This window comes from Triticum dicoccoides, chromosome 3A (assembly GCF_002162155.2).
Source record: "Triticum dicoccoides isolate Atlit2015 ecotype Zavitan chromosome 3A, WEW_v2.0, whole genome shotgun sequence".
Classification (NCBI taxonomy): Eukaryota; Viridiplantae; Streptophyta; class Magnoliopsida; order Poales; family Poaceae; genus Triticum; species Triticum dicoccoides.
In genome coordinates, this window is record NC_041384.1 from 374651300 (window position 1) to 374675868 (window position 24569).

Genomic DNA, 24569 nt, shown 5'->3' on the forward strand with positions numbered 1-24569 from the left:
TCCTAATGATAAAGATGAATTGATTCCTCAAAGAATTAGTACATGTTATAGGATGGTAATTGATTTCCACAAATTAAATAAGGCTACTAAAAAAGATCATTACCCCTTACCTTTTATCAATCAAATGCTAGAAAGATTATCTAAACATACACATTTTTTCTTTCTAGATGGTTATTCTGGTTTCTCTCAAATACCTGTGTCAGCCAAGGATCAATCAAAGACTACTTTACATGCCCTTTTGGTACTTTTGCTTATAGACGTATGCCTTTTGGTTTATGTAATGCACCTGCTACCTTTCAAAGATGCATGATGGCTCTATTCTCTGACTTTTGTGAAAAGATCTGTGAGGTTTTCATGGACGACTTTTCTGTCTATGGATCTTCTTTTGATGATTTCTTGAGCAACCTTGATCGAGTTTTGCATAGATGCGAAGAAACTAATCTTGTCTTGAATTGGGAAAAGTGCCACTTTATGGTTAATGAAGGTATTGTCCTGGGGCACAAAGTTTCTGAAAGAGGTATTGAAGTTGATAAAGCCAAGGTTGATGCTATTGAAAAGATGCCATGTCCCAAGGACATCAAAGGTATAAGAAGTTTCCTTGGTCATGCCGGTTTTTATAGGAGGTTCATTAAGGACTTCTCAAAAATCTCTCGGCCTCTGACTAATTTATTACAAAAAGATATACCATTTGTCTTTGATGATGATTGTGTAGAAGCATTTGAAGTACTTAAGAAAGCATTGATCTCTGCACCTATTGTTCAGCCACCTGATTGGAATTACCCTTTGAAATTATGTGTGATGCTAGTGATTATGATGTAGGTGTTGTTCTAGGACAAAGAGTTGATAAGAAACTAAATGTTATTCAATATGCTAGTAAAACTCTAGACAATGCTCAAAGAAATTATGCTACTACTGAAAAAGAATTCTTAGCAGTTGTATTTGCTTGAGATAAGTTTAGACCTTATATTGTTGATTCTAAAGTAACTATTCACACCGATCATGCTGCTATTAAATATCTTATGGAAAAGAAAGATGCTAAACCTAGACTTATTAGATGGGTTCTCTTACTACAAGAATTTGATTTGCACATTGTTGATAGGAGAGGAGCTGAGAACCCCGTTGCAGACAACTTGTCTAGGTTAGAAAATGTGCTTGATGACCCACTACCTATTGATGATAGTTTTCCTGATGAGCAATTAAATGTCATAAATGCTTCTCATACTGCTCCATGGTATGCTGATTATGCTAATTACATTGTTGCTAAGTTTATACCACCTAGTTTCACATACCGGCAAAAGAAAAAGTTCTTCTATGATTTGAGGCATTACTTTTGGGATGACCCACATCTTTATAAAGAAGGAGTAGATGGTGTTATTAGACTTTGTGTACCTGAGCATGAACAGGAACAGATCCTACTTAAGTGTCACTCTGAAGCTTATGGAGGACACCATGCTGGAGATAGAACTGCACATAAGGTACTGCAATCTGGTTTTTATTGGCCTACTCTCTTCGAGGATGCCCGTAAGTCACTACTAGGAAATGGCCTACTAGTGGCGCACCTGTTTTGCCTACTAGTGGCGCACCACCACAGGTGCGCCATTAGTATCTGGTATACTAATGGCACACCATGCAATGCGCCATTAGTACAGCCCACGGTGCGCCATTAGTATGCCTCCCAGGGGGCCATATTTACCCATGTGCTTTGGCATACTAATGGCGCACTTGTGGATGATGTGCCATTAGTGTGCTCTGGCTTACTAATGGCGCACTATGTGGTGGTGCGCCACTAGTATGACTATTAGGGATTATTATTTTTTCTTTTCTGATATTTTCACAGGTTACAAAATATATTATTGGAAGAATATAGCTAGCACCACACAGCAACAACAGATTCATCAAATACAATAGAAGATTAGTCTCCGAATACAATTCATCATATTAGTCTCCGAATTTAAAATACCGAACAAAGTTAGAACATTACAAGTCTCGAAACCGCGAGTAGCGAGTTTGTCTTCACATTACAAGTCGATATCGATCATCTAAACTACCATCACATAGAAGAGAGTTGCGGTCATCACGATGAGCATAATCGCGATGAAACTGGTCTTCATCCGGTTCCTCCAATGCTAACTCCTCTCTCCCGCTAGATAGTGCGCGTATCTAACTTCCGCCTCCGCCCTAGTGGTGTACCCTTTGTAATTGTTACCGCTGAAATGGTGAACCTGTCTCCGACACTCCTCCCAGTCGTCGTAGACTCCGGGAACCTTACCCTTGTACACGACATACGACGGCATCTCTATGCACTAGCCAAACAAAACGTTAGTAGCAATTCACAGACAATACATAAGCAATATATAAGTATGCAACAAAAGGATCGGAAGAGAAAAGCAACACATTAGTAGCATCGATTACGTCTAAGTTGAATGACTGTCCAAACCAAAGAGACATACAAGTTCATTAAAGTTTAATTACAACATGAGCCAATCGATGTTTCAGAACTACACATAGCATCACTACTTTCGACTCGACTCAAGGGACCGGAGCGTGGATGAAGCCGCCGTCTCTCGTGATGGTCATGAAATCGCGGGCATTGTCAGCCTGCATTTGTAGTGTTGTGTCTATCTCACTGTTGGACGGTTGATTTCTGAGGTTGAACTGCCCCGAGGTACGAAGGACATCTTGATGGATGATTTCCGCAAACTCCGACTGGATGCGAAAGAATTCTTGTCTGATGTCTACGTCCTAGATTGCTGACAAGCTCGCAGACCAATCTTTGAGATTATTTGGTAGCAGAAGGTGATTATGGTCCCGTACGATCGCCCGCATGTGATGGAGGGCATAGTAGGCATCCTTCTGACCGCCAGGCGGCTGCTTGACGCAGCAGAACATCGTATTATGGGCGAACACGTGCTTGTCATACTTACGAATTGGCCTAGTGAAGGTGCCTCCAGATTTGGCATAGCCGGGGAGAACATCATCAAGAACTTTCTTGATATTTGTGTAGTCTTTCTTCGACTGACGGTCCGAGTCAAAATACGTGGCCATGGAATATTTCAGGCTTAAGAGGATGAGTGTGCAATGTGTGTCACTACACAAAACACGAAATGTTAGAAAAAAACTATCAAAATCTAAGAAATCATATGTTACGGGGCGGTTGAGGGGACGACTTACTCGGGAAAGTAAGGCACGAGGAAGTTATCCTTATCTGGGTTTGCCAGAATGACGCCTTCGAGGTAAGAACTCGTGACTTGCCGGTCCCCAGTGCTGCCCAAGATCTTGGCACGCATGTAGAAGGGGTCGAGTATCACGATGTCCGGGGTCTTGTCTCTAATGATCCGCATCTCCATACTTAGCGAAAATAGCCGAACGAAGGTGTAGTGCAGCGGATGAAGGTTAAACATAGCGAAGATGTCATCAAACCACAGGACGATCGTACCCCCGATGGAGTTATCCGCAAAGCCCTTGCCCTCTGGAACCTTGGCCACGAAAACCGGGTATGCCACGTCATTCTCTCTGAGATGCCGCTTCTCCAAAGAAAGAACACTGTCATGCAGACTCCGCATAGCACCGGTTGCAGCATTGAGCATATTAGTCGGTAGCATCGGCCTACCCGCCACATGCACCCTCCTCGAGATATCCTTAGGTGAAGGTGGCCCGTCGTGAGCACAGATCGTACTCGGTGCCGGCTGGCTCGCACCCTTGTTAATCTTTCTTTTCCGTCCCTTCTTCTTCTGCTATAATGGGACCGAGTTCTGCTCACAGACTGCCTTCTTGAGTGTGTTGGGGCTGATAATATTTCGCACCTCGGCTATCTGAGGCTCGGTGAAGTCGGCAGCTGGAGGCGTCTCCTAAGAACTGAACGCCAGACGACGCCTGTTGCAATTGGGTTTCTCCATGGTACCAGCTAGATCACGATCGTCTTTTGTAGGGTTGGGTTCTTGAGAAGGAGGCCCCAAGAATTCCTCATCATACCCATGTTCGGTAAAGTACTTATCGACGTTGGTAAATGTACCGTCGTCATTGTCGTCGTCGTCCGGATCTTGTGCCATATGCATGTTCGGATCATGTGCCATAGGGATGTCCGGCATGTACGGTAGCGTTGTGGCGGTCCTGCCATGGCTTGGCGCCGGCACGACTGGCGGTGTTGTCTTTGGGGTGGTGTCCCCCGCCCCCAAACGAATCTGGCTCTTCGGCCAAAGCAGGGGCCACCTTAGGCAGGCGCTGAGGGTCATTAGATCATCTTCGTCGGCCCCGACGGGTCGAATCGGAGGTAACAACTCGTCGCAGCCTGGCAGCACCCGAACCAGTTGAACCCTATACACGGTGGGTGGCATCGGATTACCGTGGAACACGAGGTTGCCCGGTTGAATGATTTTGCCCTTGGCGACATCGACCAACTCGTCGTTCACGAAGTGCAGGAGAGTGCACGAAACATCGGCGGCGCCCTGCGAAAACATGTAGGGCGTCAGGGATGCCCAGTCAAAGGCAAGGAGATGAAGTCCTTGGCCGAGAGGCTTTATTAGTTACCGTGATGATGGCGTCGAGCTCGGCTAATGTCGAGGCACCGCCAACGGCCGGCGTGCAATTGACGGAGGGGCCACTTGCTATCGAGGTGCCGGCCGGCTTACACCCGGGTGCATTAAGCTCCAATGCCTGTGCCGGCGTCAGAGACACCAATACCGCCTCCGCCGGAGACACCAATGGCGCCGCCTGCGCGTTGTGCGAGTTGCTGGCCGTGAAGCTGGGAATCGGGGGCGGCCCCTGTTGGCCGCCCGCAATCCATGTCGTCAGCCCATGAATCAAGGTAGGGATAATGCCGGTGAGCGTCGATCCCAGTTGTTGTTGCACTTGCTCTTGGACAATCTCCGGAATCCGCGCCACTTGTGCCTTGAGTTCTTGAACCTCACGCGACTGGCTTTCTGAGCTGGTCTTTCTCTCCTTTCGCCCACCACCGTTATAGTATGACAACCATTTTGTGGACAAGCCTTTGCCGGCCGCACGACCAGCTGATGACGGCTTACTGAGCTTATCCTTGTTTTTCATTACGTTCAACGCCCTATTTACAGTGCTATCCCAAGGGGTGCTCTAAGATGACCCCGCGCTACTACTTTCAGTCTCCTGTGCCAGAACAAGCTCAAGCGCCCTGGTCTTCGGATCCGTGGTAAGATCCTTTTTTACCGGGTCTTCCTTGTACCGGGCCCTGACATAGTTACTGGTCTGCTTGTCACGGTATTTCTCGAAGCGGGGCGGTAGGCCTTGCTCGGCACGCTCCGCGTACTCCTTGTCCCATATAGGCTCCGCCACTCTGTAACCGCCGGGACCGAGTTTGTGTTCCCCTAAGTTCAACTCCCGCATTTCTTTCCCCCACTAACTTGATTTGGAGGTTGCGTTGCTCTCGCACTTGATCTTGAACTCCTTGTAGTCATCTTCGCTGATCGAAGGATTTTTCGCCTTGATCTGTTCATAACTATCACCTTTGTCAATCATTCTCTCCACCGCACTTTTCCAAGTAGACAGGGCCGTGCTCATCGTCGTGAGGGCGGCACTGTTCACTTTATTCCCTGAGAGGCGTGTGTTTACAAATTCAGCGGGGAACTTGTATCGTTCGTGCAGCTTTGTGAAGAGGAGTTTGCGCAAATTCCCTCGGTCCTTATGCCTTATGCCTCTTCGGTTGGCTGCCATCTGTGTGTGCGCTAGCATCATCAGTTTGTGGCATTGTAACACCCTCGATGCGACTATAGCTCCCACGTGTCGAGGCACGACTTAGAGACATAATCGCATTGAAGGCATATGTCGCAAGTTAGGCAATCTTCACAACATCCCATGTAATATAAATAATAAAGGGGAGATAACATAGTTGTCTTACACTCGCCACGTCAATCAAGTACATAAATAACATTACATCATCCAAACACTCATGGCAAGACTACGGCACCAAAACATAAGATAACCCAACAAGCGACACGGTCCCGATCACCCCCAACTGGGCACCACTACTGATCATCAGGAAAGGAAACATAGTAACATTGAGAGTCTTCGTCGAACTCGAACTCCCACTGGAAAGATGAGATGAAATCGCTTGAAAACGATATAAAGAACGCCGGAATCGGAGTTACGGTTTGGAAATGGCAAGCGATTCAAATATGACACCGGTCTGCGATTTACAGCAAGTAGCCATCTAAATGCAACGAAATGAACATGCTACATCACCCAAACATGACAACAAAATATATGGCAGGGATGCATTCAAGATGCTTAACAAAAGTCTGGCACTGAGCTACGGCCAATTCATCCATTAACAGATTCAAACAAGCATGGCAAAAATGCATATGGCAAACAGATCTCAGACTTAGTGAAATTAACACTTGTCTGGAATTTCAGATCAGGTAGCACTCTTCGGAGCAACAAAACTACATGCTACAGGACCTGAACATGGCAAAGTAAAGCATGGCATGGAGATACTCAAAGAGCTTAACAAAAGTCCCTTAGTGACCTTGAGCCAAAAGGGATCAGAAAACACAATTGCAAGCATGTGAACATGGCAAAAACATAATCAGATCACAGACTTAGTGAAAACTGGAGCATGCTGAAAACAGATCTCAAGTAGGCATGTTTACGAGCTCGATGCACTCACTACGGTGCAAGTTATGACAATATAAGTATACACCCATTAAGAATACACAAAATGCAAGCTAGACATGGCAAGAACAATAGCATAGCATGCACGGATCAACTACAACATCATCGGCCAAATTGCAAACAAGTTGACAATCTGCCCAGATTCACAAAGTAGCAAAAGTAGAGCTCGATTGACTCAAGCTAGGGTGCTCCATAATTGCAAACAAAGACATGGATGGATAGAGCACTACAATATTAACAAAACATCCTTACTGATCATCCTCAAAAGAGGCACGGATCACGAGGAAACGACATGAACATATGGCCATATGATATAAACAGATCAAGGACTTAGTGGAATTGCCAAGTCCCTGAAATCAGAATTAACAAGTGCACCACTTTGCAAGCTCGTGCTAGTCACCACACACATCAAAAAAAATAGATGGGTTGCACCTCTGGAAAGATGACAAAACCCTTAACAAAATATATGTAGAGCTCAGGGGCATATCAAGCACACAATAATCATGGCAAAAATGACAAAAAACTAAATGGAGTAGCAGATCTGACAATTATCTCAAGTAGCCCTCTTCTAACAGCATTTCGGGCATCAAGATGAACTCAAATGAAAATGATGCAATGGAATGAAATGATCTAATCTGTGAGATGAAAATTATGATATGCTATATGCCAAAAACGGAACTACGGATGAGGAGTTACGAGGCCATGAACAGGAGCATTTGGATCTGGGATTTTGGGACTTAGAAGAAAATTTAACCTCCGGATCTAGGGTTTGCACGTGCCCCGAGGTTCGCCGGGATCTCGCCGGCGTCGTTGGCCGTGCGGCGGCCGGAGTAGAGGGAGGAAGAGGCGGCCGAGGGGAGGAAGAGGCCGGGGCGGCGACGCGCGCGCCGGCGGGGAGGCGGCGGACGACGGGCGATGGTGCGACGGTGGCGACCGGGCTTGACGCGCGGCGGCCAGAGCTAAGCGGGGCCGAGGCGGAGCAACGGAGCGGCGGCGCGCTCCGACCAGGCGGGGGCCGGGCGGCGCCTCGGGCGCGAGGAGGCGGGTGCGGGGCGCGGCGATGTGGACCGGGAGGGCCACGCGCGGGCCCGCGGGCCGCTGCCGCGGAATTCGGCGGCGGCGAACGGCGGAGTGCCACGTGGCGGCGGGGAGGTGGATCGGACAATGTCCGTCGGTGGGGGAAACGTCCGGCGGCGCGAGGGGAAAGGTTAGGGTAGGGTTTGATCCAGAATTTTGGGAGGGGATGCCTTTTTATAGGTAGAAGGAGCTAGGAGAGTCCAAATGAGGTGCGGTTTTCGGCCACGCGATCGTGATCGAACGCTCTAGATGATGGAGAAGGTTTAGGTGGGTTTTGGGCCAAAATGGAGGGGTGTTGGGCTGCAACACACACGAGGCTTTTTCGATCCCTCGGTTAACCGTTGGAGTATCAAGCGAAGTCCAAATGATACGAAACTTGACAGGCGGTCTACCGGTAGTAAACCAAGGCCGCTTGGCAAGTCTCGGTCCAATCCAGAAATGTTTAAACCTCACACACAAAAGAAAGGTAGAATTGACCACCGGAGGAGAACGAAGTGCCAGAATGCAAAACGGACAACGGGGAAAATGCTCGAATGCATGAGACGAACACGTATGCAAGTGCATTGCACATGATGACATGATATGAGATGCATGACAACGACAACAACACACGGAGACAAAGACCCGAACCTGAGAAAATAAATTAACTTAACGCCAGAAACGGCAAGAGTTGGAGTACAAATTGGGAAAGTTACATCCGGGGTGTTACAACACTCCACCACTATGAAAGGATCTCGTCCCGAGATCTAGGACTGAAAGAATGCCGGGTACTCAGAACGGAGGTGATCCTCGCGTTCCCAGGTAGCTTCACGGTCGGAATGGTGTGACCACTTGACTTTGAGAAATTTGATTGACTTATTGCGAGTCTTGCGTTCAGTCTCTTCAAGAATAGCAACTGGGTGCTCACGATAAGAGAGATCTTCTTGGAGCTCAATGTCCTCGAAGTTTACGGTGCGGTCAGGAGTCTTGAAGCACTTTCGAAGCTGAGAGACATGGAACACGTCATGAACATTTGCAAAGTTTGAAGGAAGCTCGAGTTGATAGGCGAGGTCGCCTCTCTTGCTGACAATCTTGAAAGGTCCCACGTATCTAGGGGCAAGCTTCCCTTTGATACCGAAGCGACGAGTACCTTTCATAGGAGAGACGCGGAGGTAAACATGATCTCCGATCTCGAAAGCCAAATCACGGTGCTTACTATCATAGTAGCTCTTCTGACGGGATAGGGCTGCTTTTAGGTTATCTCGAATGACTTTGCACATATCCTCTGCCTCTGTGATTAAGTCATTTCCCAAAAGCTGACGTTCACCGGTTTCAGACCAGTTGAGAGGGGTACGGCACTTCCTGCCATACAGAATTTCAAATGGGGCCTTTCCCAAACTTTCTTGAAAACTGTTGTTGTAGGAGAATTCAGCATAAGGAAGACAATCCTCCCACTTCGTGCCGAAGGAGATCACACAAGCCCTGAGCATATCTTCAAGAATCTGGTTGACACGCTCGACTTGACCGCTAGTTTGAGGATGGAAAGCTGTGCTGAAGCGGATGTTGGTGCCCATGGCCTTCTGAAAAGAATCCCAAAACTTGGAGGTAAAGATGCTGCCACGGTCTGAAGAGATCACTTGTGGAATACCGTGCAGAGAGACAATACGATAGGTATAGAGTTCCGCCAATTGAGCTGCAGTGATCGAATCTTTGATAGGCAGAAAGTGAGCCACTTTGGTGAGTTTGTCGATGACAACGAATATAGCATCATTGCCACGCTTGGACTTAGGAAACCTAGTCACGAAGTCCATTTCAATGTGGTCAAACTTCCATTCTGGAATGGCAAGAGTTTGGAGGAGACCCGCTGGCCTTTGGTGTTCTGCCTTCACTCTTCTGCAGACATCACATTCATTCACAAATTGAGCAATCTCGCCCTTCATTCGAGTCCACCAATAAGCCTGCTTGAGGTCCTGATACATCTTCGTGCTCCCAGGGTGGATGGAGAGGAGAGAATTGTGAGCCTCGTTCATGATCACTTTACAAAGTTCACCTTTGGGTACAACAATACGATCCTCGAAGAAGAGAGTATCCTTGTCATCAAGGCGGTAGCACTTGTACTTGGGTTGACTCTTGGCAATCCCAATCTTCACCTTTTTCACCATAGCATCAAGAAGCTGGGCTTGGCGAATCTGATCTTCCAAAGTAGGAGAGACTTGAAGGTTGGCGAGGAAACCTTGAGGAACAACTTGCAGATTAAGTTTGCGGAAAGCTTCACAAAGCTCGGGTTGATAAGAATTGAGAATCAAACTGTTGCAATAAGCCTTTCTGCTCAATGCGTCGGCAATCACATTGTCCTTGCCTGGAGTATACTCGATACTCGGATTATACTCTTGAATCATTTCGACCCATCGAGTTTGCCTGAGGTTGAGATTAGGCTGAGTGAAGATGTACTTGAGACTCTTGTGATCAGTGAAAATGTCCACTTTTCTTCCCAATAGAAGATGTCTCCAAGTCAAAAGAGCATGCACAACTGCCGCCAACTCGAGATCATGAGTGGGGTAGTTCTTCTCGTTGGGCTTCAACTGACGAGAGGTATAAGCAACAACTTTCTTCTCTTGCATCAATACTACGCCAAGACCTTGGAGAGAGGCATCACGAAAGACCTCGTACGGCTTGGATTCATCAGGCGGAGTCAGAACTGGAGCAGTGCTCAATTTCTCTTTCAAAGTGTTGAAAGCAATGTCACACTCCGGAGACCAAACATACTTGACGTGCTTCTGGAGAAGATTAGAGAGAGGCTTCACGATCTTAGAAAAGTTTTCAACGAATCTTTGGCAATAGCTTGCGAGACCGAGGAAGCTACGGAGTTGCTTCACGTTCTGAGGAGGTTCCCAATTCACAATTGCAGACACCTTCTCAGGATTCATGGCAATGCCCTTGGTAGAGATGATATGACCAAGATAAAGAACCTCATCGAGCCAAAATTCGCACTTGGAGAACTTGGCGTAGAACTGATGTTCCCTGACCTTATCAAGAACCAAACGCAAGTGCTTGGCATGATCTTCCTTGTTCTTCAAGAAAACCAGAATGTCGTCGAGATAGACCAAAACGAAGTCATTGGTGTAGGCGTTGAAGATGAAGTTCATCATGTGAGAGAACGTCGGAGGAGCGTTGATGAGACCAAAAGACATGACAGTGTATTCATATGAACCATAGCTTGTCCTGAAAGCCGTCTTGGGAATATCTTGCTCACGGATTCGAATCTGATGATAACCCGTACGGCGATCAAGCTTGGAGAATACTTGGGCACCTTTGAGTTGTTCAAACAGCTCGTTGATGTTGGGAAGTGGGTATTTGTTCTTGATGGTCTTCTTGTTCAATGGACGGTAATCAACACAAAGTCGGTCCGTTCCATCCTTCTTCTTCACAAAAAGAACACCACAACCCCACGGAGAAAAACTAGGCCGGATGAGACCCATTTTCTCTTGAATATCGAGTTGCTTCTTCAGCTCCTTCAACTCTTCAGGTCCGAGCTTGTAAGGACGCTTGCACACAGGTTCCGTACCAGGCTCAAGATCAATGACGAATTCAACTGGCCGGTGCGGAGGCATTCCTGGAAGCTCTTCTGGAAAGACGTCTTGATATTCGCAAACGAATGGAATTTGCGAGATAGCATCCAGTTCACCCTTCTCATTGAGAGAAAACAGACGGATGGTATTATCCCGAGCGGCAAAGACAATTACATCCTCAGACGAATGAGTCAATTGAATCTGTCTGGCTGCACAATCAAGCTGAGCCTTGTGCTTAGAAAGCCAATCCATTCCGAGAATAAGATCAATATCCGAGTTACCAAGAACCATTGGAGAAGCCAGAAACTTGAAATCACCCATCATGATAGAAATATCCAGAATCTCGTGGTTAGCGAGCAAACATTTACCCAGAGAGACAACTGCTAACGGTTTATGCATAACTTGGGAAGTCAACTCATGCTTAGATGCAAAAGGTTTCGAGATGAAGCAATGCGATGCACCAGTGTCAAAAAGAACTTTTGCAGGAACATCGTTAACAGTTAGGTTACCCATGATGACATCTGACGAATCCTCTGCCTGAGCTGCATTCATCAAGTTGACCTTGGCATGCTTGGGGTTATGCTTGACCACAGCTGTACTGGCCGATCTGACAGGAGGAGGAGGAGGAAGATGCCACTGGTTGAAACACTTGTTGGCATAGTGACCCTTCTGTTGGCACTTGTTGCACGTGACCTCTAAAAGCGGACGGTGATACGGAGCACTCGATCTTGGAGCTTGAGACAAAGTCTTGTTCTGAAAGCCAGGGTTGGGTGGGTGGGAAGAACCACTGCCACCTTTGCTCTTCTGCTGATACGGCTGACGGAACGGAGGAGGAGGAAGCCAATACTTTTGCTGCTTGGCCACTTGAGTAGAGGAAGAAGGAGTAACATCTCTGACTCGCTTCTTGGAAGCATAACACCTCAACTGAGCAGCCTCTTGCTTCAATGCCATGTTGTAGAACTCATCGTACCTCAAGGGCTCAAAGAGGACAAGAGCTAGCTGAATTGCTTCTCTGAGACCACCCCTGAACTGGTATATCATGCTCTTCTCATCAGGTACGTCCTGCTTGGCAAAGCGGGCGAGCTTCTGGAACAACTTGTTGTAGTCATAGACAGACAAAGAGCCTTGCTTCAGGTTGCGGAATTCCTCACACTTGCTTTCAATCACGCTCTGAGGAATATGATGAGCTCGGAAATCTTGACGGAATTCACCCCAGGTGATAACACGTCCACCTCTGGAGTCCTTGTACTGCTGGAACCATTCTGCAGCTTGATCTTTGAGTTGGAAGGAAGTGAACTTGACAAAGTCCTTAGGCCTGACGTTACTGCACTCGAAATGCTTGCACAGGTCCAGTAGCCAATCGTCAGCATCGGTTGCCTCAACACAATTGCTGAAAGTCTTTGGCCCGTTAGCAAGGAACTGGTTGAGTGTAGCAAAGTGATTCTGATTGTTGCCTTGGTTCCCTTGGTTGCCTTGATTGCGCTCTTGAAGAATTTGCATGATCAACTGTGTGTTTGCATTGGTTGCGGCCATCACAGCTTGCCATGCCTCCGGAGGAGGTGGTGGTGGTGGCGGATCAGGATTCAGAGTCGTGCGCGTTGGAGGAGCCATCCTGAAGAGGTTGACATCCATTAGCACATTGATAGACAAATGTTGAAGCTGAATCCAACGGAATGAAAATTGCAACATATAGTCTTCACATATGAACAAAATGAACGAATGCATTCCTCTTGAAATGGTCACATATCCATAATTGAGAAGCCACTTAGAATTAAGGTAGAGAAATAAATCAACAAGGTACGGATCAAGAACGAATAATCGGTAAGAAATCCCAATCTCAAACCAATATCCGTGGAAGAAGAACTAGAGCTACAAGAATTCCCACCTATGAAACTCCCAAACCTTTCCGGTTATGCAATCAGGTGTTGGGGATACAGGGGAAGCATAATATCTCACCCAAACTAGCAAATCCTACATCCAGCTGTATCCATCCTTCAACACATAACCGAGAAAAACTTCGGAAACCATCTACCTCAACCTTCGAAAAGCATCCGTTATACAAGTTATGGCGATACTCCCGAACTCCCGCCCTAGTATTGGGTGGCGTCGAGGTTATCTCACCAACGAACTGCATAAAAGAGATTTTCGATGTCGGCGTACTAAACTCAGGTATTCCAGAACTGCAACGATAAAATTATGATGACAACACCTCAGAGCTCAACTCCCTGGGACACTTCCACAAAACCCCTAACAGGAGGCACCAAGACAATGTTCTCATCATAAAACCATCGGAACGATTCCAAGATACCCGCGTGATCCTAAAAAAAAATTTAGTGAAATTTGAGAAGAGAAGAGTCAAAACTCTACGTCATGATGCCTTACTAGAGCGATGAGGAGACTGGGAAGTAAAAAGAATTCCTAAACTCTCCGATATATAATTCCTAGATGACTCAAAACATTTTTTTCTAGACACAACTCGGCCGCTAATAACGATCAAGCAATGGGGCTCCTAAGGTCGGGGAAGGCTCTGATTACCAACTTGTAACACCCTCGATGCGACTATAGCTCCCACGTGTCGAGTCACGACTTAGAGACATAATTGCATTGAAGGCATATGTCGCAAGTTAGGCAATCTTCACAACATCCCATGTAATATAAATAATAAAGGGGAGATAACATAGTTTGTTGGGTAACGTAGCATAAATTCAAAATTTTCCTACGTGTCACCAAGATCTATCTATGGAGTCATCTAGCAACGATGGAGGAGTGGATCTACATACCCTTGTAGATCGCGCGTGGAAGCGTTCAAGAGAACGGGGTTGATGGAGTCGTACTCATCGTGATCCAAATCACCGATGATCCTAGTGCCGAATGGACGGCACCTCCGTGTTTAACACACGTACGGAGCAGCGACGTCTCTTCCTTCTTGATCCAGCAAGGGGGAAGGAGAGGTTGATGGAGATCCAGCAGCACGACGGCGTGGTGGTGGAAGTAGCGGGTTTCCAACAGGGCTTCGCCAAGCACTGCGGGAGGAGGGAGATGTGTCATGGGAGGGAGAGGGAGGCGCCAGGGCTTAGGTATGGTTGCCCTCCCTTCCCCCCACTATATATAGGGCCAAGGGAGAGGGGGAGGGCGCAGCCTTGCCCCTTCCTCCAAGGAAGGGTGCGGCCAAGGGGGGGAGGAGTCCATCCTCCCCAAGGCACCTCAGAGGTGCCTTCCCCCTTTAGGACTCTCCCCTCCTCTTGTCCCTTTGGCGCATGGGCCTCTAGGGGCTGGTTCCCTTGGCCCATGTAGGCCAAGGCGCACCCCCTACAGCCCATGTGGCCCCTGGGGCAGGTGGCTCCACCCGATGGACCCCCGGGACCCTTCCGGTGGTCCCAGTACAATACCGGTGACCCCGAAACTTGTCCCGATGGCCAAAATAGCACTTCCTATATATAATTCTTTACCTCCGGACCATTCCGGAACTCCTCGTGACGTCGGGGATATCATCCGGGACTCCGAACAACTTTCGTGTTACCGCATACTAATATCTCTATAACCCTAGCGTCACCGAACCTTAAGTGTGTAGACCCTACGGGTTCGGGAGACATGCAGACATGACCGAGATGACTCTCCGGCCAATAACCAACAGCGGGATCTGGATACCCATGTTGGCTCCCACATGCTCCTCGATGATCTCATCGGATGAACCACGATGTCGAGGACTTAATCAATCCCGTATACAATTCCCTTTGTCTATCGGTACGATACTTGCCTGAGATTCGATCGTCGGTATCCCGATACCTTGTTCAATCTCGTTACCAGCAAGTCTCTTTACTCGTTCCGTAACACATCATCCCGTGATCAACTCCTTGATCACATTGTGCACATTATGATGATGTCCTACTGAGTGGGCCCAGAGATACCTCTCCGTCACACGGAGTGACAAATCCCAGTCTCGATTCGTGCCAACCCAACAGACACTTTCGGAGATACCCGTAGTGTACCTTTATAGTCACCCAGTTATGTTGTGACGTTTGGCACACCCAAAGTATTCCTATGGTATCCGGGAGTTGCACAATCTCATGGTCTAACGAAATGATACTTGACATTAGAAAAGCTTTAGCATACGAACTACATGATCTTTGTGCCAGGCTTAGGATTGGGTCTTGTCCATCACATCATTCTCCTAATGATGTGATCCCGTTATCAATGACATCCAATGTCCATGGTCAGGAAACCGTAACCATCTTATTGATCAACGAGCTAGTCAACTAGAGGCTTACTAGGGACATGGTGTTGTCTATGTATCCACACATGTATCTGAGTTTCCTATCAATAAAATTCTAGCATGGATAATAAACGATTATCATGAACAAGGAAATATAATAATAATCAATTTATTATTGCCTCTAGGGCATATTTCCAACAGTCTCTCACTTGCACTAGAGTCAATAATCTAGTTCACATCGCCATGTGATTAACACTCACAGGTCACATCGCCATGTGACCAACATCCAAAGAGTTTACTAGTGTCACTAAACTAGTTCACATCATCATGTGATTAAGACTCAATGAGTTCTGGGTTTGATCATGTTTTGCTTGTGAGAGAGGTTTTAGTCAACGGGTCTGCAACATTCAGATCCGTATGTACTTCGCAAATCTCTATGTCATCTTGTAGATGCAGCTACTACGCTACATTTGGAGCTATTCCAAATAACTGTTCTACTATACGAATCTAGTTTACTACTCAGAATAATCTGGATTAGTGTCAAAGTTTGCATCGGCGTAACCCTTTACGACGAACTCTTTTACCACCTCCATAATCGAGAAAATTCCTTAGTCCACTAGTTACTAAGGATAACTTTGACCGCTGTCCTGTGATCCATTCTTAGATCACTCTTGTACCCCTTGACTGACTCATGGCAAGGCACATTTCAGGTGCGGTACACAGCATAGCATACTGTAGAGCATATGTCTTAAGCATAGGGGACGACCTTCGTCCTTTCTCTCTATTCTGCCGTGCTCGAGCTTTAAGTCTTAACTTCATACCTTACAACTCAGGCAAGAACTCCTTCTTTGACTGATCCATCTTGAACACCTTCAAGATCATGTCAAGGTATGTGCTCATTTGAAAGTACCATTAAGCGTTTTGATCTATCCTTATAGATCTTGATGCTCAATGTTCAAGTAGCTTAATCCAGGCTTTCCATTGAAAAACACTTTCCAAATAACCCTATATGCTTTCCAGAAATTCTACGTCATTTCTGATCCATAATATGTCAACAAGATATACTCATCAGAAATTCTATAGTGCTCCCACTCACTTCTTTGGAAATACAAGTTTCTCATAAACTTTGTATACACCCAAAACTTTGATCATCTTATCAAAGCATACATTCCAACTCTAAGATGCTTACTCCAGTCCTTAGAAGGATTGTTGGAGCTTTGCATACTTATTAGCATCTTTCAAGATTGACAAAACCTTCCGGTTGTATCACATACAACCTTTCCTCAAGAAAATCATCGAGGAAACAATGTTTTGACATCCTATCTGCAAGATTTCATAAATAATGCAGTAATCGCTAATATAATTCCAACAGACCCTTAGCATCGCTACGAGTGAGAAAGTCTCATCGTAGTCAACTCCTTGAACTTGTCGGAAAACATCTTAACGACAAGTCGAGCTTTCTTAATGGTGACACTTACCATCATTGTCCGTCTTCCTTTTAGAATCCATATGTACCTAACAGCCTTACGACCATCAAGTAGTTCTTCCAAAGTCTACACTTTGTTTTCATACATGGATCCTATCTCGGATTTTATGGCCTCGAGCCATTTATCGGAATCTGGGCCTACCATCGCTTCTCCATGGCTCGTAGGTTCATTGTTGTCTAGCAACATGACTTCCAAGACAGGATTACGTACCACTCTGAAGTAGTACGCATCCTTGTCATCCCACGAGGTTTGGTAGTGACTTGATCTGAAGTTTCATGATCACTATCATAAGCTTCCACTTCAATTGGTGTAGGTGCCACAGGAACAACTCCCTGTGCCCTGCCACACGCTAGTTGAAGAGATGGTTCAATAACCTCATCAAGTCTCCACCATCCTCCCACTCAATTCTTTCGAGAGAAACTTTTCCTCGAGAAAGGATCCGATTCTAGAAACAATCCCTTATTGCTTTCGGATCTGAGACAGGAGGTATACCCAACTGTTTTGGGTGTCCTATGAAGATGCATTTATCCGCTTTGGGTTTGAGCTTATCAGCCTGAAACCTTTTCACATAAGTGTCGCAGCCCCAAACTTTTAAGAAATGACAGCTTAGGTTTCTCTAAACCATACGGTGTCATCTCATCGGAATTACGTGGTGCCCTATTTAAAGTGAATGTGGTTGTCTCTAATGCCTAAGCCATAAACTATCGTGGTAGTTCGATAAGAGACATCATGGTATGCATCATATCCAATAGGGTGCAGTTATGATATTCGGACACACCATCACACTATGGTGTTCCAGGCTGTATTAGTTGTGAAACAATTTCCACAATGTATTAATTCTATGCCAAACTCGTAATTCAGATATTCATCTCTATGATCATATCATAGATATTTTATCCTCTTGTCACGACGATCTTTCAACTTCACCCTAAAATTACTTGAACCTTTCAATAATTCAGACTCGTGATTCATCAAGTAAATATACTCAACATCTACTCAAATCATATGTGAAGTAAGAACATAACGATATCCACTACATGCCTCAGCACTCATTGGATTGCACACATCAAAATGTATTACTTCCAACAAGTTGCTTTCTAGTTCCATTTTTACTGAAAACGAGGCTTTCAGTCATCTTGCCCATGTGGTATGATTTGCATGTCTCAAGTGATTCAAAATCGAGTGAGTCCAAACGGTCCATTTGCATGGAGTTTCTTCATGCATATACACCAATAGACATGGTTCGCATGCCTCAAACTTTTCAAAAACGAGTGAGTCCAAAGATCCATCAACATGGAGCCTCTTCATGCGTTTTATACCGATATGACTTAAGTGGCAGTGCCACAAGTAGGTGGTACTATCATTACTATCTTATATCTTTTGGCATGAACATGTGTATCACTATGATCGAGATTCAATGAACCATTCATTTTAGGTGCAAGACCATTGAAGGTATTATTCAAATAAACAGAGTAACCATTATTCTCCTTAAATGAATAATCGTATTGCAATAGACATAATCCAATCATGTCTATGCTCAACGCAAACACCAATCTCGATGGTAGAGGGAGCGTGCGATGCTTGATCATATCAACATTGGAAACACTTCCAACACATATCGTCAGCTCACCTTTAGCTAGTCTCCATTTATTCCGTAGCTTTTATTTCGAGTTACTAACACTTAGCAACCGAACCGGTATCTAATACCCTGGTGCTACTAGGAGTACTAGTAAAGTACACATCAACACAATGTATATCCAATATACTTCTATCGACCTTGCCAGCCTTCTCATCTACCAAGTATCTAGGGTAATTCTGCTCCAGTGGCTGTTCCCCTTATTACAGAAGCACTTAGTCTCGGGTTTGGGTTCAACCTTGGGTTTCTTCACTAGAGCAGCGGCTGATTTGCCGTTTCATGAAGCATCCCTTTTGCCCTTGCCCTCCTTGGAACTAGTGGTTTCACAAACCATCAACAATTGATGCTCCTTTTTGATTTCTACTTTTGTGGTGTCAAACATCGCGAATATCTCAAGGATCATCATATATGTCCCCGATACATTATAGTTCATCACGAAGCTCTAGCAGCTTGGTGGTAATGACTTCGGAGAAACATCACTATCTCATTTGGAAGATCAACTCCCACTTGATTCAAATGATTGTTGTACTCAGACAATCTGAGCATAAGCTCAACAATTGAGCTTTTCTCCTTAGTTTGCAGGCTAAGAAAATCGTCGGAGGTCTCATACCTCTTGACGTGGGCACGAACCTGAAATCCCAATTTCAGCCCTCAAAACATCTCATATGTTTCGCGACGTTTAAAAACGTCTTCGGTGCCTCAACTCTAAACCGTTTAACTGAACTATCACGTAGTTATCAAAACGTGTATGTCAGATGTTCGCAACATCCACAGACAACGTTCGAGGTTCAGCACACTAAGCGGTGCATTAAGGACATAAGCCTTCTATGAAGCAATGAGGACAATCCTCAGTTTACGGACCTAGTCCGCATAATTGCTACTATCAACTTTCAACTAAATTTTCTCTAGGAACATATCTAAACAGTAGAACTGAAGCGCGAGCTACGACATAATTTGCGAAGACCTTTTGACTATGTTCAGGATAATTAAGTTCATCTTATGAACTCCCACTCAGATAGACATCCCTCCAGTCATCTAAGTGATTACATGATCCGAGTCAACTAGGCTGTGTCCGATCATCACGTGAGACGGACTAGTCAACATCGGTGAACATCTTCATGTTGATCGTATCTACTATACAACTCATGCTCGACCTTTCGGTCTCTTGTCTTCCGAGGCCATGTCTGTACATGCTAGGCTCGTCAAGTCAACCTAAGTGTTTCGCGTGTGTAAATCTATCTTACACCCGTTGTATGTGAACGTTAGAATCTATCACACCCGATCATCACGTGGTGCTTCGAAACAACGAACTGTCGCAACGGTGCACAGTTAGGGGGAACACTTTCTTGAAATTATTATGAGGGATCATCTTATTTACTACCGTCGTTCTAAGTAAACAAGATGCAAAAACATGATAAACATCACATGCAATCAAATAGTGACATGATATGGCCATCATCACTTTGCTCCTCTTGATCTCCATCTTCAGGGCTCCATGATCATCATCGTCACCGGCATGACACCATGATCTCCATCATCACGATCTCCATCATCGTGTCTCCATGAAGTTGCCTCGCCAATTATTACTTCTACTACTACAGCTAAGGGTTAGCAATAAAGTAAAGTAATCACATGACGTTTATGTTGACACGCAGGTCATAAATAAATTAAGACAACTCCTATGGCTCCTGCCAGTTGTCATACTCATCGACATGCAAGTCGTGATTCCTATTACAAGAACATGATCAATCTCATACATCACATATATCATTCATCACATCCTTTTGGCCATATCACATCACATAGCATACCCTGCAAAAACAAGTTAGACGTCCTCTAATTGTTGTTTGCATGTTTTACGTGGCTGCTATGGGTTTCTAGCAAGAACATCTTACCTACGCAAAAACCACAACGTGATATGCAAATTGCTATTTACCCTTCATAAGGACCCTTTTCATTGAATCCGATCCGAGTAAAGTGGGAGAGACAGACACCCGCTAGCCACCTTATGCAACTAGTGCATGTCAGTCGGTGGAACCAGTCTCACGTAAGAGTACGTGTAAGGTCGGTCCGGGCCGCTTCATCCCACAATGCTGCCGAATCAAGATTGGACTAGTAATGGTAAGCATATTGAACAAAATCAACGCCCACAACTACTTTGTGTTCTACTCGTGCATAGTAACTACGCATAGACCTAGCTCATGATGCCACTATTGGGTAACATAGCATAAATTCAAAATTTTCCTACGTGTCACCAAGATCTATCTATGGAGTCATCTAGCGACGAGGGAGGAGTGGATCTACATACCCTTGTAGATCGCGCGCGGAAGCGTTCAAGAGAACGGGGTTGATGGAGTCGTACTCGTCGTGATCCAAATCACCGATGATCCTAGCGCCGAATGGACGGCACCTCCGCGTTCAACACATGTACGGAGCAGCGACGTCTCTTCCTTCTTGATCCAGCAAGGGGGAAGGAGAGGTTGATGGAGATCCAGCAGCACGACGGCGTGGTGGTGGAAGTAGCGGGATTCCAACAGGGCTTCGCCAAGCGCTGCGGGAGGAGGGAGATGTGTCATGGGAGGGAGAGGGAGGCGCCAGGGCTTAGGTATGGTTGCCCTCTCTTCCCCCCACTATATATAGGGCCAAGGGAGAGGGGGGGCGCAGCCTTGCCCCTTCCTCCAAGGAAGGGTGCGGCCAAGGGGGGGAGGAGTCCATCCTCCCCAAGGCGCCTCGGAGGTGCCTTCCCCCTTTAGGACTCTCCCCTCCTCTTGTCCCTTTGGTGCATGGGCCTCTAGGGGCTGGTTCCCTTGGCCCATGTAGGACAAGGCGCACCCCCTACAGCCCATGTGGCCCCTGGGGCAGGTGGCCCCACCCGGTGGACCCCCGGGACCCTTCCGGTGGTCCCGGTACAATACCGGTGACCCCGAAACTTGTCCCGATGGCCGAAATAGCACTTCCTATATATAATTCTTTACCTCCCGACCATTCTGGAACTCCTCATGAGGTCCGGGATCTCATCCGGGACTCCGAACAACTTTCGGGTTACTGCATACTAATATCTCTATAACCCTAGCGTCACCGAACCTTAAGTGTGTAGACCCTACGGGTTCGGGAGACATGCAGACATGACCGAGATGACTCTCCGGCCAATAACCAACAGAGGGATCTGGATACCCATGTTGGCTCCCACATGCTCCTCGATGATCTCATCGGATGAACCACGATGTCGAGGACTTAATCAATCCCGTATACAATTCCCTTTGTCTATCGGTACGATACTTGCCCGAGATTCGATCGTCGGTATCCCGATACCTTGTTCAATCTCGTTACCGGCAAGTCTCTTTACTCGTTCCGTAACACATCATCCCGTGATCAACTCCTTGATCACATTGTGCACATTATGATGATGTCCTACCGAGTGGGCCCAGAGATACCTCTCCGTCACACGGAGTGACAAATCCCAGTCTCGATTCGTGCCAACCCAACAGACACTTTTGGAGATACCCGTAGTGTACCTTTATAGTCACCCAGTTACGTTGTGACGTTTGGCACACCCAAAGTATTCCTACGGTATCCGGGAGTTGCACAATCTCATGGTCTAAGGAAATGATACTTGACATTAGAAAAGCTTTAGCATACGAACTACATGATCTTTGTGCTAGGCTTAGGATTAGGTCTTGTCCATCACATCATTCTCCTAATGATGTGATCCCGTTATCAATGACATCCAATGTCCATGGTCAGGAAATCGTAACCATCTTATTGATCAACGAGCTAGTCAACTAGAGGATTACTAGGGACATGGTGTTGTCTATGTATCCACACATGTATCTGAGTTTCCTATCAATACAATTCTAGCATGGATAATAAACAATTATCATGAACAAGGAAATATAATAATAATCAATTTATTATTGCCTCTAGGGTATATTTCCAACATAGTTGGCTTACACTCGCCATGTCAATCAAGTACATAAATAACATTACATCATCCAAACACTCATGGCCCGACTACGGCACCAAAACAGAAGATAACCCAACAAGCGACACGGTCCCGATCACCCCCAACTGGGCACCACTACTAATCATCAGGAAAGGAAACATAGTAACGTTGAGAGTCTTCGTCGAACTCCCACTTGAGCTCAAGCGCGTCACCTGGAGCGGAATCATCAGGCCCTGCATCTGGTGTAATAGTAATTTGTGAGCCACAGGGACTCAGCAATCTCGCACCCTCGCGATCAAGACTATTTAAGCTTATAGGTAAGGCAAGGTAAAATATGTGGAGCTGCAGCAAGCGGCTAGCAAATATGGTGGCTAACTTATTCGCAAAAGAGAGCGAGAAGAGGAGCAAAGCGTGAGCGAGAAACTAGAGAACAACCTGCGTAAGCATTACTGCAACACCGTGTTCACTTCCCGGACTCTGCCGAGAAGAGGTCATCACGGCAACACACTCAGTTGATTCATTTTAATTAAGTTAAGGTTCAAGTTATCTACAACCGGACATTAACAAATTCCCATCTGCCCATAACAGCGGGCACGGCTTTCAAAAGTTCAAATCCCTGCAGGGGAGTCCCAACTTAGCCCATGACAAGCTCTCACAGTCAACGAAGGAATAGACCTCCTCCCAAGAGGTTCCAATCAGACTCGGTATCTCGGTTCTTCAAGACACTTCGACAGGTTAAAACAAGACCAGCAACACCGCCCGAATGTGCCGACAAATCCCGATAGGAGCTGCACATATCTCTTTCTCAGGGCACACTCAGATTGTCCAAACTTCCGGTAGGCCAGCCCAGAGTTACCCCTAGTAGCCACCGGCGGCTGACGAGTTGGACCAACACTCAGAGGAGCACTGGCCCGGGGGGGTTTAAATAAAATGACCCTCGGGCTCCGGAAACCCAAGGGAAAAAGAGGCTAGGTGGCAAATGGTAAAACCAAGGTTGGGCATTGCTGGAAAAGCTTTAATCAAGGCGAACTATCAAGGGGTTCCCATTATAACCCAACCGCGTAAGGAACACAAAATTCGGGAACATAACACCGATATGACGGAAACTAGGGCGGCAAGAGTGGAACAAAACACTAGGCGAGAGGCCGAGCCTTCCACCCTTTACCAAGTATATAGATGCATTAAGATAACATGAAAATATAATGATATCCCAACAAGTAAATAAATGTTCCAACAAGGAATGACCTCCAATCTTCACTTGCATCTAGCAACGCTATAAGAGGGGCTGAGCAAAGCGGTAACATAGCCAATGAACGGTTTGCTAGGACATGGTGGGTTAGAGGATTGATATGGCAATTTGAGAGGCTTGGAAGAAAATGGTAGGCATCGTAGCATTGGCATAGCAAAAGAGCGAGCAATCTAGCATAGCAAAGATAGTAGTGATTTCGAGGGTATGATCATCTTGCCTGCACAGTTGTCAGAGTTGGCTGGATCCTCGAAAGCAAACTCAACGGGCTCCTCGTTAGCGAACTCGTCTCCCGGCTCTACCCAAACAAGACAAACAAGCAACAAGGACACAATCAACCACGTGCAAGGATCAAATAATAAAATGCAAGGATGGTATGCTATGCGGGATGCGATGCGGGATGCATATGCAAGATGTGACAAGGAAAGCGTAAACCTGGCTTCAACTTGGAAATCCAAATGTGCCACTGGAAAGATGAGATGAAATCACTTGAAAACGATATAAAGAACGCCGGAATCGGAGTTACGGTTTGGAAATGGCAAGCGATTCAAATATGACACCGGTCTGCGATTTATAGCAAGTAGCCATCTAAATGCAATGAAATGAACATGCTACAGCACCCAAACATGACAACAAAATACATGGCAGGGATGCATTCAAGATGCTTAACAAAAGTCTGGCACTGAGCTACGACCAATTCATCCATTAACAGATTCAAACAAGCATGGCAAAAATGCATATGGCAAACAGATCTCAGACTTAGTGAAATTAACACTTGTC